Here is a 14,594-nt window from a genome sequence, read left to right as displayed (position 1 = left end):
GGGAGGCCAGTTGCAGGGGGGAGTTTTCTTCCCTTGAAAGAAAATGCCTAACTCATTCACAAATACAACCCTTATCCTCACAGCAACATTGGTTATGTCCGCAGCAGTACTGACCCGTGACTATGTATGCACAGCTGCTTCCAACAAAACAGCAATCTTGTGTTAGTAACTCTAAAGCTGTGAGTGCCAATTATGCATCAATCTCATGCTTCTGCAGAAATATTTCCCAAAATGACAAAGTGGCCAATACGGGGATCGAACCCGTGACCTTGGGGTTATTAGCACCACGCTCTGACCAACTGCGCTAACCGGCCAGCTGAGAGTCTCTTTCCCTTGGAAAAAAATGCCTAACTCATTTACACATAAAACCCTTATCCTCACAACAACCTAAAGAAAAACTACATGTGATCTGAAGGAAATTCATGAATATGACAATTATCTTCAAACTGACTTGTAGCCTGCATCACATTTAAGTAGAACTGGGACAAAGAAGGTTAAATGCATCTCATTGGTCATTTCCCACAGCAGTACTGACCTGTGACCATTTATGGACTGCTGCTTCCAACAAAACAGGAAACTAGTCATAGTAAATCTAAAGCTGTGGGTGGGAATTCTGCATCAATCTCATGCTTCTGCAGAAATATTTCCTAAATTGACAAAGTGGCCAATACTGGGATCAAATTCGCTAACTTGGCGTGATTAGCACCATGCTCAGTCAGAAAAAGTATGCCTTCTGACTGGAGCATAGGAGGGAGGCCAGTTGCAGGGGGGAGTTTTTCTTCCCTTGGAAAAAAAATGCCTAACTCATTCACACATAAAACCCTTATCCTCACAACAACCTAAAGAAAAACTACATGTGATCTGAAGGAAATTCACGAATATGACAATTATCTTCAAACTGACTTGTAGCCTGCATCACATTTAGGTAGAACTGGGACAAAGAAGGTTAAATGCATCTCATTGGTCATGAGTAACTCTAAAGCTGTGAGTGCCAATTCTGCATCAATCTCATGCTTCTGCAGAAATATTTCCCAAAATGACAAAGTGGCCAATACGGGGATCAAACCCATAACCTTGGCGTTATTAGCACCACGCTCTAACCAACTGAGCTAACCAGCGAGCTGAGAGTCCTGTTTCTGACTGGAGCATAAGAGGGAGGCCAGTTGCAGGGGGATTTTTTCTTCCCTTGGAAAAAAATGCCTAACTCATTCACACATAAAACCCTTATCCTCACAACAACCTAAAGAAAAACTACATGTGATCTGAAGGAAATTCATGAATATGACAATTATCTTCAAACTGACTTGTAGCCTGCATCATATTTAAGTAGAACTGGGACAAAGAAGGTTAAATGCATCTCATTGGTCATTTCCCACAGCAGTACTGACCTGTGACGATTTATGGACTGCTGCTTCCAACAAAACAGGAAACTAGTCATAGTAAATCTAAAGCTGTGGGTGGGAATTCTGCATCAATCTCATGCTTCTGTAGAAATATTTCCCAAATTGACAAAGTGGCCAATACTGGGATCAAATTCGCTAACTTGGCGTGATTAGCACCATGCTCAGTGAGAAAAAGTATGCCTTCTGACTGGAGCATAGGAGGGAGGCCAGTTGCAGGGGGGAGTTTTTCTTCCCTTGGAAAAAAAATGCCTAACTCATTCACACATAAAACCCTTATCCTCACAACAACCTAAAGAAAAACTACATGTGATCTGAAGGAAATTCACGAATATGACAATTATCTTCAAACTGACTTGTAGCCTGCATCACATTTAAGTAGAACTGGGACAAAGAAGGTTAAATGCATCTCATTGGTCATTAGTATCTCTAAAGCTGTAACTCTAAAGCTGTGAGTGCAAATTCTGCATCAATCTCATGCTTCTGCAGAAATATTTCCCAAAATGACAAAGTGGCCAATACGGGGATCAAACCCTTAACCTTGGCGTTATTAGCACCACGCTCTAACCAACTGAGCTAACCAGCCAGCTGAGAGTCCTGTTTCTGACTGGAGCATAAGAGGGAGGCCAGTTGCAGGGGGATTTTTTCTTCCCTTGGAAAAAAATGCCTAACTCATTCACACATAAAACCCTTATCCTCACAACAACCTAAAGAAAAACTACATGTGATCTGAAGGAAATTCATGAATATGACAATTATCTTCAAACTGACTTGTAGCCTGCATCACATTTAAGTAGAACTGGGACAAAGAAGGTTAAATGCATCTCATTGGTCATTTCCCACAGCAGTACTGACCTGTGCCCATTTATGGACTGCTGCTTCCAACAAAACAGCAAACTAGTCATAGTAAATCTAAAGCTGTGGGTGGGAATTCTGCATCAATCTCATGCTTCTGCAGAAATATTTCCCAAATTGACAAAGTGCCCAATACTGGGATCAAATTCGCTAACTTGGCGTGATTAGCACCATGCTCAGTCAGAAAAAGTATGCCTTCTGACTGGAGCATAGGAGGGAGGCCAGTTGCAGGGGGGAGTTTTCTTCCCTTGAAAGAAAATGCCTAACTCATTCACAAATACAACCCTTATCCTCACAACAACATTGGTTATGTCCGCAGCAGTACTGACCCGTGACTATGTAAGCACAGCTGCTTCCAACAAAACAGCAATCTTGTGTTAGTAACTCTAAAGCTGTGAATGCCAATTCTGCATCAATCTCATCCTTCTGCAGAAATATTTCCCAAAATGACAAAGTGGCCAATACAGGGATCAAACCCGTGACCTTGGCGTTATTAGCACCACGCTCTAACCAACTGAGCTAACCGGCCAGCTGACAGTCTTTTTCCCTTGGAAAAAAATGCCTAACTCATTCACACATAAAACCCTTATCCTCACAACAACCTAAAGAAAAACTACATGTGATCTGAAGGAAATTCATGAATATGACAATTATCTTCAAACTGACTTGTAGCCTGCATCACATTTAAGTAGAACTGGGACAAAGAAGGTTAAATGCATCTCATTGGTCATTTCCCACAGCAGTACTGACCTGTGACCATTTATGGACTGCTGCTTCCAACAAAACAGCAAACTTGTCATAGTAAATCTAAAGCTGTGGGTGGGAATTCTGCATCAATCTCATGCTTCTGCAGAAATATCTCCCAAATTGACAAAGTGGCCAATACTGGGATCAAATTCGCTAACTTGGCGTGATTAGCACCATGCTCAGTCAGAAAAAGTATGCCTTCTGACTGGAGCATAGGAGGGAGGCCAGTTGCAGGGGGGAGTTTTCTTCCCTTGAAAGAAAATGCCTAACTCATTCACAAATACAACCCTTATCCTCACAACAACATTGGTTATGTCCGCAGTAGTACTGACCCGTGACTATGTATGCACAGCTGCTTCCAACAAAACAGCAATCTTGTGTCAGTAACTCTAAAGCTGTGAGTGCCAATTCTGCATCAATCTCATCCTTCTGCAGAAATATTTCCCAAAATGACAAAGTGGCCAATACAGGGATCGAACCCGTGACCTTGGCGTTATTAGCACCACGCTCTAACCAACCGAGCTAACCGGCCAGCTGAGAGGCATATTTCTAACTGGAGCATAAGAGGGAGGCCAGTTGCAGGGGGATTTTTTCTTCCCTTGGAAAAAAAATGCCTAACTCATTCACACATAAAACCCTTATCCTCACAACAACCTAAAGAAAAACTACATGTGATCTGAAGGAAATTCACGAATATGACAATTATCTTCAAACTGACTTGTAGCCTGCATCACATTTAAGTAGAACTGGGACAAAGAAGGTTAAATGCATCTCATTGGTCATTTCCCACAGCAGTACTGACCTGTGACCATTTATGGACTGCTGCTTCCAACAAAACAGGAAACTAGTCATAGTAAATCTAAAGCTGTGGGTGGGAATTCTGCATCATTCTCATCCTTCTGCAGAAATATTTCCCAAATTGACAAAGTGGCCAATACTGGGATCAAATTCGCTAACTTGGCGTGATTAGCACCATGCTCAGTCAGAAAAAGTATGCCTTCTGACTGGAGCATAGGAGGGAGGCCAGTTGCAGGGGGGAGCTTTCTTCCCTTGAAAGAAAATGCCTAACTCATTCACAAATACAACCCTTATCCTCACAACAACATTGGTTATGTCCCGCGGCAGTACTGACCCGTGACCATGTATGCACAGCTGCTTCCAACAAAACAGCAATCTTGTGTTAGTAACTCTAAAGCTGTGAGTGCCAATTCTGCATCAATCTCATGCTTCTGCAGAAATATTTCCCAAAATGACAAAGTGGCCAATACGGGGATCGAACCCGTGACCATGGCGTTATTAGCACCACGCTCTAACCAGCTGAGCTAACCGACCAGCTGAGTGTCCTGTTTCTGACTGGAGCATAAGAGGGAGGCCAGTTGCAGGGGGATTTTTTCTTTCCTTGGAAAAAAAATGCCTAAGTCATTCACACATAAAACCCTTATCCTCACAACAACCTAAAGAAAAACTACATGTGATCTGAAGGAAATTCATGAATATGACAATTATCTTCAAACTGACTTGTAGCCTGCATCACATTTAAGTAGAACTGGGACAAAGAAGGTTAAATGCATCTCATTGGTCATTTCCCACAGCAGTACTGACCTGTGACCATTTATGGACTGCTGCTTCCAACAAAACAGCAAACTAGTCATAGTAAATCTAAAGCTGTGGGTGGGAATTCTGCATCAATCTCATGCTTCTGCAGAAATATTTCCCAAATTGACAAAGTGGCCAATACTGGGATCAAATCCGCTAACTTGGCGTGATTAGCACCATGCTCAGTCAGAAAAAGTATGCCTTCTGACTGGAGCATAGGAGGGAGGCCAGTTGCAGGGGGGAGTTTTCTTTCCTTGAAAGAAAATGCCTAACTCATTCACAAATACAACCCTTATCCTCACAACAACATTGGTTATGTCCGCAGCAGTACTGACCCGTGACTATCTATGCACAGCTGCTTCCAACAAAACAGCAATCTTGTGTTAGTAACTCTAAAGCTGTGAGTGCCAATTCTGCATCAATCTCATCCTTCTGCAGAAATATTTCCCAAAATGACAAAGTGGCCAATACGGGGATCGAACCCGTGACCTTAGCGTTATTAGCACCACGCTCTAACCAACTGAGCTAACCGGCCAGCTGAGAGGCATATTTCTGACTGGACCATAAGAGGGAGGCCAGTTGCAGGGGGATTTTTTCTTCCCTTGGAAAAAAAATGCCTAACTCATTCACACATAAAACCCTTATCCTCACAACAACCTAAAGAAAAACTACATGTGATCTGAAGGAAATTCATGAATATGACAATTATCTTCAAACTGACTTGTAGCCTGCATCACATTTAAGTAGAACTGGGACAAAGAAGGTTAAATGTATCTCATTGGTCATTTCCCACAGCAGTACTGACCTGTGACCATTTATGGACTGCTGCTTCCAACAAAACAGCAAACTAGTCATAGTAAATCTAAAGCTGTGGGTGGGAATTCTGCATCAATCTCATGCTTCTGCAGAAATATTTCCCAAATTGACAAAGTGGCCAATACTGGGATCAAATTCGCTAACTTGGCGTGATTAGCACCATGCTCAGTCAGAAAAAGTATGCCTTCTGACTGGAGCATAGGAGGGAGGCCAGTTGCAGGGGGGAGTTTTCTTTCCTTGAAAGAAAATGCCTAACTCATTCACAAATACAACCCTTATCCTCACAACAACATTGGTTATGTCCGCAGCAGTACTGACCCGTGACCATGTATGCACAGCTGCTTCCAACAAAACAGCAAACTTGTGTTAGTAACTCTAAAGCTGTGAGTGCCAATTCTGCATCAATCTCATGCTTCTGCAGAAATATTTCCCAAAATGACAAAGTGGCCAATACAGGGATCGAACCCATGACCTCGGCGTTATTAGCACCACGCTCTAACCAACTGAGCTAACCGGCCAGCTGAAAGTTTTTTTTCCCTTGGAAAAAAAATGCCTAACTCATTCACACATAAAACCCTTATCCTCACAACAACCTAAAGAAAAACTACATGTGATCTGAAGGAAATTCATGAATATGACAATTATCTTCAAACTGACTTGTAGCCTGCATCACATTTAAGTAGAACTGGGACAAAGAAGGTTAAATGCATCTCATTGGTCATTTCCGACAGCAGTACTGACCTGTGACCATTTATGGACTGCTGCTTCCAACAAAACAGCAAACTAGTCATAGTAAATCTAAAGCTGTGGGTGGGAATTCTGCATCAATCTCATGCTTCTGCAGAAATATTTCCCAAATTGACAAAGTGGCCAATACTGGGATCAAATTCGCTAACTTGGCGTGATTAGCACCATGCTCAGTCAGAAAAAGTATGACTTCTGACTGGAGCATAGGAGGGAGGCCAGTTGCAGGGGGGAGTTTTCTTCCCTTGAAAGAAAATGCCTAACTCATTCACAAATACAACCCTTATCCTCACAACAACATTGGTTATGTCCGCAGCAGTACTGACCCGTGACTATGTATGCACAGCTGCTTCCAACAAAACAGCAATCTTGTGTTAGTAACTCTAAAGCTGTGAGTGCCAATTCTGCATCAATCTCATCCTTCTGCAGACATATTTCCCAAAATGACAAAGTGGCCAATACAGGGATCAAACCCGTGACCTTGGCGTTATTAGCACCACGCTCTAACCAACTGAGCTAACCGGCCAACTGAGAGTCTTTTTCCCTTGGAAAAAAATGCCTAACTCATTCACACATAAAACCCTTATCCTCACAACAACCTAAAGAAAAACTACATGTGATCTGAAGGAAATTCATGAATATGACAATTATCTTCAAACTGACTTGTAGCCTGCATCACATTTAAGTAGAACTGGGACAAAGAAGGTTAAATGCATCTCATTGGTCATTTCCCACAGCAGTACTGACCTGTGACCATTTATGGACTGCTGCTTCCAACAAAACAGCAAACTTGTCATAGTAAATCTAAAGCTGTGGGTGGGAATTCTGCATCAATCTCATGCTTCTGCAGAAATATCTCCCAAATTGACAAAGTGGCCAATACTGGGATCAAATTCGCTAACTTGGCGTGATTAGCACCATGCTCAGTCAGAAAAAGTATGCCTTCTGACTGGAGCATAGGAGGGAGGCCAGTTGCAGGGGGGAGTTTTCTTCCCTTGAAAGAAAATGCCTAACTCATTCACAAATACAACCCTTATCCTCACAACAACATTGGTTATGTCCGCAGTAGTACTGACCCGTGACTATGTATGCACAGCTGCTTCCAACAAAACAGCAATCTTGTGTTAGTAACTCTAAAGCTGTGAGTGCCAATTCTGCATCAATCTCATCCTTCTGCAGAAATATTTCCGAAATTGACAAAGTGGCCAATACTGGGATCAAATTCGCTAACTTGGCGTGATTAGCACCATGCTCAGTCAGAAAAAGTAAGCCTTCTGACTGGAGCATAGGAGGGAGGCCAGTTGCAGGGGGGAGTTTTCTTCCCTTGAAAGAAAATGCCTAACTCATTCACAAATACAACCCTTATCCTCACAACAACATTGGTTATGTCCCGCAGCAGTACTGACCCGTGACCATGTATGCACAGCTGCTTCCAACAAAACAGCAATCTTGTGTTAGTAACTCTAAAGCTGTAGGTGCCAATTCTGCATCAATCTCATCCTTCTGCAGAAATATTTCCCAAAATGACAAAGTGGCCAATACGGGGATCGAACCCGTGACCTTGGCGTTATTAGCACCACGCTCTAACCAACTGAGCTAACCGGCCAGCTGAGAGGCATATTTCTGACTGGACCATAAGAGGGAGGCCAGTTGCAGGGGGATTTTTTCTTCCCTTGGAAAAAAAATGCCTAACTCATTCACACATAAAACCCTTATCCTCACAACAACCTAAAGAAAAACTACATGTGATCTGAAGGAAATTCATAAATATGACAATTATCTTCAAACTGACTTGTAGCCTGCATCACATTTAAGTAGAACTGGGACAAAGAAGGTTAAATGTATCTCATTGGTCATTTCGCACAGCAGTACTGACCTGTGACCATTTATGGACTGCTGCTTCCAACAAAACAGCAAACTAGTCATAGTAAATCTAAAGCTGTGGGTGGGAATTCTGCATCAATCTCATGCTTCTGCAGAAATATTTCCCAAATTGACAAAGTGGCCAATACTGGGATCAAATTCGCTAACTTGGCGTGATTAGCACCATGCTCAGTCAGAAAAAGTATGCCTTCTGACTGGAGCATAGGAGGGAGGCCAGTTGCAGGGGGGAGCTTTCTTCCCTTGAAAGAAAATGCCTAACTCATTCACAAATACAACCCTTATCCTCACAACAACATTGGTTATGTCCCGCAGCAGTACTGACCCGTGACCATGTATGCACAGCTGCTTCCAAAAAAACAGCAAACTTGTGTTAGTAACTCTAAAGCTGTGAGTGCCAATTCTGCATCAATCTCATGCTTCTGCAGAAATATTTCCCAAAATGACAAAGTGGCCAATACGGGGATCGAACCCATGACCTTGGCGTTATTAGCACCACGCTCTAACCAACTGAGCTAACCGGCGAGCTGAAAGTATTTTTCCCTTGGAAAAAAAATGCCTAACTCATTCACACATAAAACCCTTATCCTCACAACAACCTAAAGAAAAACTACATGTGATCTGAAGGAAATTCATGAATATGACAATTATCTTCAAACTGACTTGTAGCCTGCATCACATTTAAGTAGAACTGGGACAAAGAAGGTTAAATGCATCTCATTGGTCATTTCCCACAGCAGTACTGACCTGTGACCATTTATGGACTGCTGCTTCCAACAAAACAGCAAACTAGTCATAGTAAATCTAAAGCTGTGGGTGGGAATTCTGCATCAATCTCATGCTTCTGCAGAAATATTTCCCAAATTGACAAAGTGGCCAATACTGGGATCAAATTCGCTAACTTGGCATGATTAGCACCATGCTCAGTCAGAAAAAGTATGCCTTCTGACTGGAGCATAGGAGGGAGGTCAGTTGCAGGGGGGAGTTTTCTTCCCTTGAAAGAAAATGCCTAACTCATTCACAAATACAACCCTTATCCTCACAACAACATTGGTTATGTCCCGCAGCAGTACTGACCCGTGACCATGTATGCACAGCTGCTTCCAACAAAACAGCAAACTTGTGTTAGTAACTCTAAAGCTGTGAGTGCCAATTCTGCATCAATCTCATGCTTCTGCAGAAATATTTCCCAAAATGACAAAGTGGCCAATACGGGGATTGAACCCATGACCTTGGCGTTATTAGCACCACACTCTAACCAACTGAGCTAACCAGCCAGCTGAAAGTCTTTTTCCCTTGGAAAAAAAATGCCTAACTCATTCACACATAAAACCCTTATCCTCACAACAACCTAAAGAAAAACTACATGTGATCTGAAGGAAATTCATGAATATGACAATTATCTTCAAACTGACTTGTAGCCTGCATCACATTTAAGTAGAACTGGGAAAAAGAAGGTTAAATGCATCTCATTGGTCATTTCCCACAACAGTACTGACCTGTGACCATTTATGGACTGCTGCTTCCAACAAAACAGAAAACTAGTCATAGTAAATCTAAAGCTGTGGGTGGGAATTCTGCATCAATCTCATGCTTCTGCAGAAATATTTCCCAAATTGACAAAGTGGCCAATACTAGGATCAAATTCGCTAACTTGGCGTGATTAGCACCATGCTCAGTCAGAAAAAGTATGCCTTCTGACTGGAGCATAGGAGGGAGGCCAGTTGCAGGGGGGAGTTTTCTTCCCTTGAAAGAAAATGCCTAACTCATTCACAAATACAACCCTTATCCTCACAACAACATTGGTTATGTCCTCAGTAGTACTGACCCGTGACTATGTATGCACAGCTGCTTCCAACAAAACAGCAATCTTGTGTTAGTAACTCTAAAGCTGTGAGTGCCAATTCTGCATCAATCTCATCCTTCTGCAGAAATATTTCCCAAAATGACAAAGTGGCCAATACGGGGATCAAACCCGTAACCTTGGCGTTATTGGCACCACGCTCTAACCAACTGAGCTAACCGGCCAGCTGAGAGTCCTGTTTCTGACTGGAGCATAAGATGGAGGCCAGTTGCAGGGGGATTTTTTCTTCCCTTGGAAAAAAATGCCTAACTCATTCACACATAAAACCCTTATCCTCACAACAACCTAAAGAAAAACTACATGTGATCTGAAGGAAATTCACGAATATGACAATTATCTTCAAACTGACTTGTAGCCTGCATCACATTTAAGTAGAACTGGGACAAAGAAGGTTAAATGCATCTCATTGGTCATTAGTAACTCTAAAGCTGTGAGTGCCAATTCTGCATCAATCTCATGCTTCTGCAGAAATATTTCCCAAAATGACAAAGTGGCCAATACGGGGATCAAACCCGTAACCTTGGCGTTATTAGCACCACGCTCTAACCAACTGAGCTAACCGGCCAGCTGAGAGCCCTGTTTCTGACTGGAGCATAAGAGGGAGGCCAGTTGCAGGGGGATTTTCTCTTCCCTTGGAAAAAAATGCCTAACTCATTCACACATAAAACCCTTATCCTCACAACAACCTAAAGAAAAACTACATGTGATCTGAAGGAAATTCATGAATATGACAATTATCTTCAAACTGACTTGTAGCCTGCATCACATTTAAGTAGAACTGGGACAAAGAAGGTTAAATGCATCTCATTGGTCATTTCCCACAGCAGTACTGACCTGTGACCATTTATGGACTGCTGCTTCCAACAAAACAGCAAACTAGTCATAGTAAATCTAAAGCTGTGGGTGGGAATTCTGCATCAATCTCATGCTTCTGCAGAAATATTTCCCAAATTGACAAAGTGGCCAATACTGGGATCAAATTCGCTAACTTGGCGTGATTAGCACCATGCTCAGTCAGAAAAAGTATGCCTTCTGACTGGAGCATAGGAGGGAGGCCAGTTGCAGGGGGGAGTTTTCTTCCCTTGAAAGAAAATGCCTAACTCATTCACAAATACAACCCTTATCCTCACAGCAACATTGGTTATGTCCGCAGCAGTACTGACCCGTGACTATGTATGCACAGCTGCTTCCAACAAAACAGCAATCTTGTGTTAGTAACTCTAAAGCTGTGAGTGCCAATTATGCATCAATCTCATCCTTCTGCAGAAATATTTCCCAAAATGACAAAGTGGCCAATACGGGGATCGAACCCGTGACCTTGGCGTTATTAGCACCACGCTCTGACCAACTGCGCTAACCGGCCAGCTGAGAGTCTCTTTCCCTTGGAAAAAAATGCCTAACTCATTTACACATAAAACCCTTATCCTCACAACAACCTAAAGAAAAACTACATGTGATCTGAAGGAAATTCATGAATATGACAATTATCTTCAAACTGACTTGTAGCCTGCATCACATTTAAGTAGAACTGGGACAAAGAAGGTTAAATGCATCTCATTGGTCATTTCCCACAGCAGTACTGACCTGTGACCATTTATGGACTGCTGCTTCCAACAAAACAGGAAACTAGTCATAGTAAATCTAAAGCTGTGGGTGGGAATTCTGCATCAATCTCATGCTTCTGCAGAAATATTTCCTAAATTGACAAAGTGGCCAATACTGGGATCAAATTCGCTAACTTGGCGTGATTAGCACCATGCTCAGTCAGAAAAAGTATGCCTTCTGACTGGAGCATAGGAGGGAGGCCAGTTGCAGGGGGGAGTTTTTCTTCCCTTGGAAAAAAAATGCCTAACTCATTCACACATAAAACCCTTATCCTCACAACAACCTAAAGAAAAACTACATGTGATCTGAAGGAAATTCACGAATATGACAATTATCTTCAAACTGACTTGTAGCCTGCATCACATTTAGGTAGAACTGGGACAAAGAAGGTTAAATGCATCTCATTGGTCATGAGTAACTCTAAAGCTGTGAGTGCCAATTCTGCATCAATCTCATGCTTCTGCAGAAATATTTCCCAAAATGACAAAGTGGCCAATACGGGGATCAAACCCATAACCTTGGCGTTATTAGCACCACGCTCTAACCAACTGAGCTAACCAGCGAGCTGAGAGTCCTGTTTCTGACTGGAGCATAAGAGGGAGGCCAGTTGCAGGGGGATTTTTTCTTCCCTTGGAAAAAAATGCCTAACTCATTCACACATAAAACCCTTATCCTCACAACAACCTAAAGAAAAACTACATGTGATCTGAAGGAAATTCATGAATATGACAATTATCTTCAAACTGACTTGTAGCCTGCATCATATTTAAGTAGAACTGGGACAAAGAAGGTTAAATGCATCTCATTGGTCATTTCCCACAGCAGTACTGACCTGTGACCATTTATGGACTGCTGCTTCCAACAAAACAGGAAACTAGTCATAGTAAATCTAAAGCTGTGGGTGGGAATTCTGCATCAATCTCATGCTTCTGTAGAAATATTTCCCAAATTGACAAAGTGGCCAATACTGGGATCAAATTCGCTAACTTGGCGTGATTAGCACCATGCTCAGTGAGAAAAAGTATGCCTTCTGACTGGAGCATAGGAGGGAGGCCAGTTGCAGGGGGGAGTTTTTCTTCCCTTGGAAAAAAAATGCCTAACTCATTCACACATAAAACCCTTATCCTCACAACAACCTAAAGAAAAACTACATGTGATCTGAAGGAAATTCACGAATATGACAATTATCTTCAAACTGACTTGTAGCCTGCATCACATTTAAGTAGAACTGGGACAAAGAAGGTTAAATGCATCTCATTGGTCATTAGTATCTCTAAAGCTGTAACTCTAAAGCTGTGAGTGCAAATTCTGCATCAATCTCATGCTTCTGCAGAAATATTTCCCAAAATGACAAAGTGGCCAATACGGGGATCAAACCCTTAACCTTGGCGTTATTAGCACCACGCTCTAACCAACTGAGCTAACCAGCCAGCTGAGAGTCCTGTTTCTGACTGGAGCATAAGAGGGAGGCCAGTTGCAGGGGGATTTTTTCTTCCCTTGGAAAAAAATGCCTAACTCATTCACACATAAAACCCTTATCCTCACAACAACCTAAAGAAAAACTACATGTGATCTGAAGGAAATTCATGAATATGACAATTATCTTCAAACTGACTTGTAGCCTGCATCACATTTAAGTAGAACTGGGACAAAGAAGGTTAAATGCATCTCATTGGTCATTTCCCACAGCAGTACTGACCTGTGACCATTTATGGACTGCTGCTTCCAACAAAACAGCAAACTAGTCATAGTAAATCTAAAGCTGTGGGTGGGAATTCTGCATCAATCTCATGCTTCTGCAGAAATATTTCCCAAATTGACAAAGTGCCCAATACTGGGATCAAATTCGCTAACTTGGCGTGATTAGCACCATGCTCAGTCAGAAAAAGTATGCCTTCTGACTGGAGCATAGGAGGGAGGCCAGTTGCAGGGGGGAGTTTTCTTCCCTTGAAAGAAAATGCCTAACTCATTCACAAATACAACCCTTATCCTCACAACAACATTGGTTATGTCCCGCAGCAGTACTGACCCGTGACCATGTATGCACAGCTGCTTCCAACAAAACAGCAAACTTGTGTTAGTAACTCTAAAGCTGTGAGTGCCAATTCTGCATCAATCTCATGCTTCTGCAGAAATATTTCCCAAAATGACAAAGTGGCCAATACAGGGATCGAACCCATGACCTCGGCGTTATTAGCACCACGCTCTAACCAACTGAGCTAACCGGCCAGCTGAAAGTTTTTTTTCCCTTGGAAAAAAAATGCCTAACTCATTCACACATAAAACCCTTATCCTCACAACAACCTAAAGAAAAACTACATGTGATCTGAAGGAAATTCATGAATATGACAATTATCTTCAAACTGACTTGTAGCCTGCATCACATTTAAGTAGAACTGGGACAAAGAAGGTTAAATGCATCTCATTGGTCATTTCCGACAGCAGTACTGACCTGTGACCATTTATGGACTGCTGCTTCCAACAAAACAGCAAACTAGTCATAGTAAATCTAAAGCTGTGGGTGGGAATTCTGCATCAATCTCATGCTTCTGCAGAAATATTTCCCAAATTGACAAAGTGGCCAATACTGGGATCAAATTCGCTAACTTGGCGTGATTAGCACCATGCTCAGTCAGAAAAAGTATGACTTCTGACTGGAGCATAGGAGGGAGGCCAGTTGCAGGGGGGAGTTTTCTTCCCTTGAAAGAAAATGCCTAACTCATTCACAAATACAACCCTTATCCTCACAACAACATTGGTTATGTCCGCAGCAGTACTGACCCGTGACTATGTATGCACAGCTGCTTCCAACAAAACAGCAATCTTGTGTTAGTAACTCTAAAGCTGTGAGTGCCAATTCTGCATCAATCTCATCCTTCTGCAGACATATTTCCCAAAATGACAAAGTGGCCAATACAGGGATCAAACCCGTGACCTTGGCGTTATTAGCACCACGCTCTAACCAACTGAGCTAACCGGCCAACTGAGAGTCTTTTTCCCTTGGAAAAAAATGCCTAACTCATTCACACATAAAACCCTTATCCTCACAACAACCTAAAGAAAAACTACATGTGATCTGAAGGAAA

The 14,594-nt window shown here is 42.2% G+C and overlaps 12 non-coding genes across 12 annotated transcripts; all 12 read right to left on the bottom strand.

The window, feature by feature from the left end:
* Nucleotides 1-2,710: 2,710 nt before the first annotated feature.
* TRNAI-AAU (transfer RNA isoleucine (anticodon AAU)) lies at nucleotides 2,711-2,784 on the bottom strand. The gene has a single exon. It is a non-coding gene; the product is annotated as a tRNA-Ile (tRNA).
* A 1,476-nt stretch (nucleotides 2,785-4,260) lies between these two features.
* On the bottom strand, nucleotides 4,261-4,334 carry TRNAI-AAU (transfer RNA isoleucine (anticodon AAU)). The gene has a single exon. It is a non-coding gene; the product is annotated as a tRNA-Ile (tRNA).
* A 725-nt stretch (nucleotides 4,335-5,059) lies between these two features.
* Nucleotides 5,060-5,133, bottom strand: TRNAI-AAU (transfer RNA isoleucine (anticodon AAU)). Its single transcript has one exon. It is a non-coding gene; the product is annotated as a tRNA-Ile (tRNA).
* Nucleotides 5,134-5,858: 725 nt separating this feature from the next.
* TRNAI-AAU (transfer RNA isoleucine (anticodon AAU)) lies at nucleotides 5,859-5,932 on the bottom strand. The gene has a single exon. It is a non-coding gene; the product is annotated as a tRNA-Ile (tRNA).
* Nucleotides 5,933-6,610: 678 nt separating this feature from the next.
* TRNAI-AAU (transfer RNA isoleucine (anticodon AAU)) lies at nucleotides 6,611-6,684 on the bottom strand. Its single transcript has one exon. It is a non-coding gene; the product is annotated as a tRNA-Ile (tRNA).
* A 1,006-nt stretch (nucleotides 6,685-7,690) lies between these two features.
* Nucleotides 7,691-7,764, bottom strand: TRNAI-AAU (transfer RNA isoleucine (anticodon AAU)). The gene has a single exon. It is a non-coding gene; the product is annotated as a tRNA-Ile (tRNA).
* A 1,478-nt stretch (nucleotides 7,765-9,242) lies between these two features.
* TRNAI-AAU (transfer RNA isoleucine (anticodon AAU)) lies at nucleotides 9,243-9,316 on the bottom strand. Its single transcript has one exon. It is a non-coding gene; the product is annotated as a tRNA-Ile (tRNA).
* Nucleotides 9,317-9,993: 677 nt separating this feature from the next.
* On the bottom strand, nucleotides 9,994-10,067 carry TRNAI-AAU (transfer RNA isoleucine (anticodon AAU)). The gene has a single exon. It is a non-coding gene; the product is annotated as a tRNA-Ile (tRNA).
* A 327-nt stretch (nucleotides 10,068-10,394) lies between these two features.
* On the bottom strand, nucleotides 10,395-10,468 carry TRNAI-AAU (transfer RNA isoleucine (anticodon AAU)). Its single transcript has one exon. It is a non-coding gene; the product is annotated as a tRNA-Ile (tRNA).
* Nucleotides 10,469-11,192: 724 nt separating this feature from the next.
* On the bottom strand, nucleotides 11,193-11,266 carry TRNAI-AAU (transfer RNA isoleucine (anticodon AAU)). Its single transcript has one exon. It is a non-coding gene; the product is annotated as a tRNA-Ile (tRNA).
* Nucleotides 11,267-13,663: 2,397 nt separating this feature from the next.
* On the bottom strand, nucleotides 13,664-13,737 carry TRNAI-AAU (transfer RNA isoleucine (anticodon AAU)). Its single transcript has one exon. It is a non-coding gene; the product is annotated as a tRNA-Ile (tRNA).
* A 678-nt stretch (nucleotides 13,738-14,415) lies between these two features.
* On the bottom strand, nucleotides 14,416-14,489 carry TRNAI-AAU (transfer RNA isoleucine (anticodon AAU)). Its single transcript has one exon. It is a non-coding gene; the product is annotated as a tRNA-Ile (tRNA).
* Nucleotides 14,490-14,594: the final 105 nt, after the last annotated feature.

This window comes from Ambystoma mexicanum, chromosome 1p, assembly GCF_040938575.1.
Source record: "Ambystoma mexicanum isolate Mex_15411 chromosome 1p, UKY_AmexF1_1, whole genome shotgun sequence".
NCBI lineage: Eukaryota > Metazoa > Chordata > Amphibia > Caudata > Ambystomatidae > Ambystoma > Ambystoma mexicanum.
Note: the sequence above shows the minus strand (reverse complement) of the source record. Positions and strands in the feature narration are given on the sequence as shown.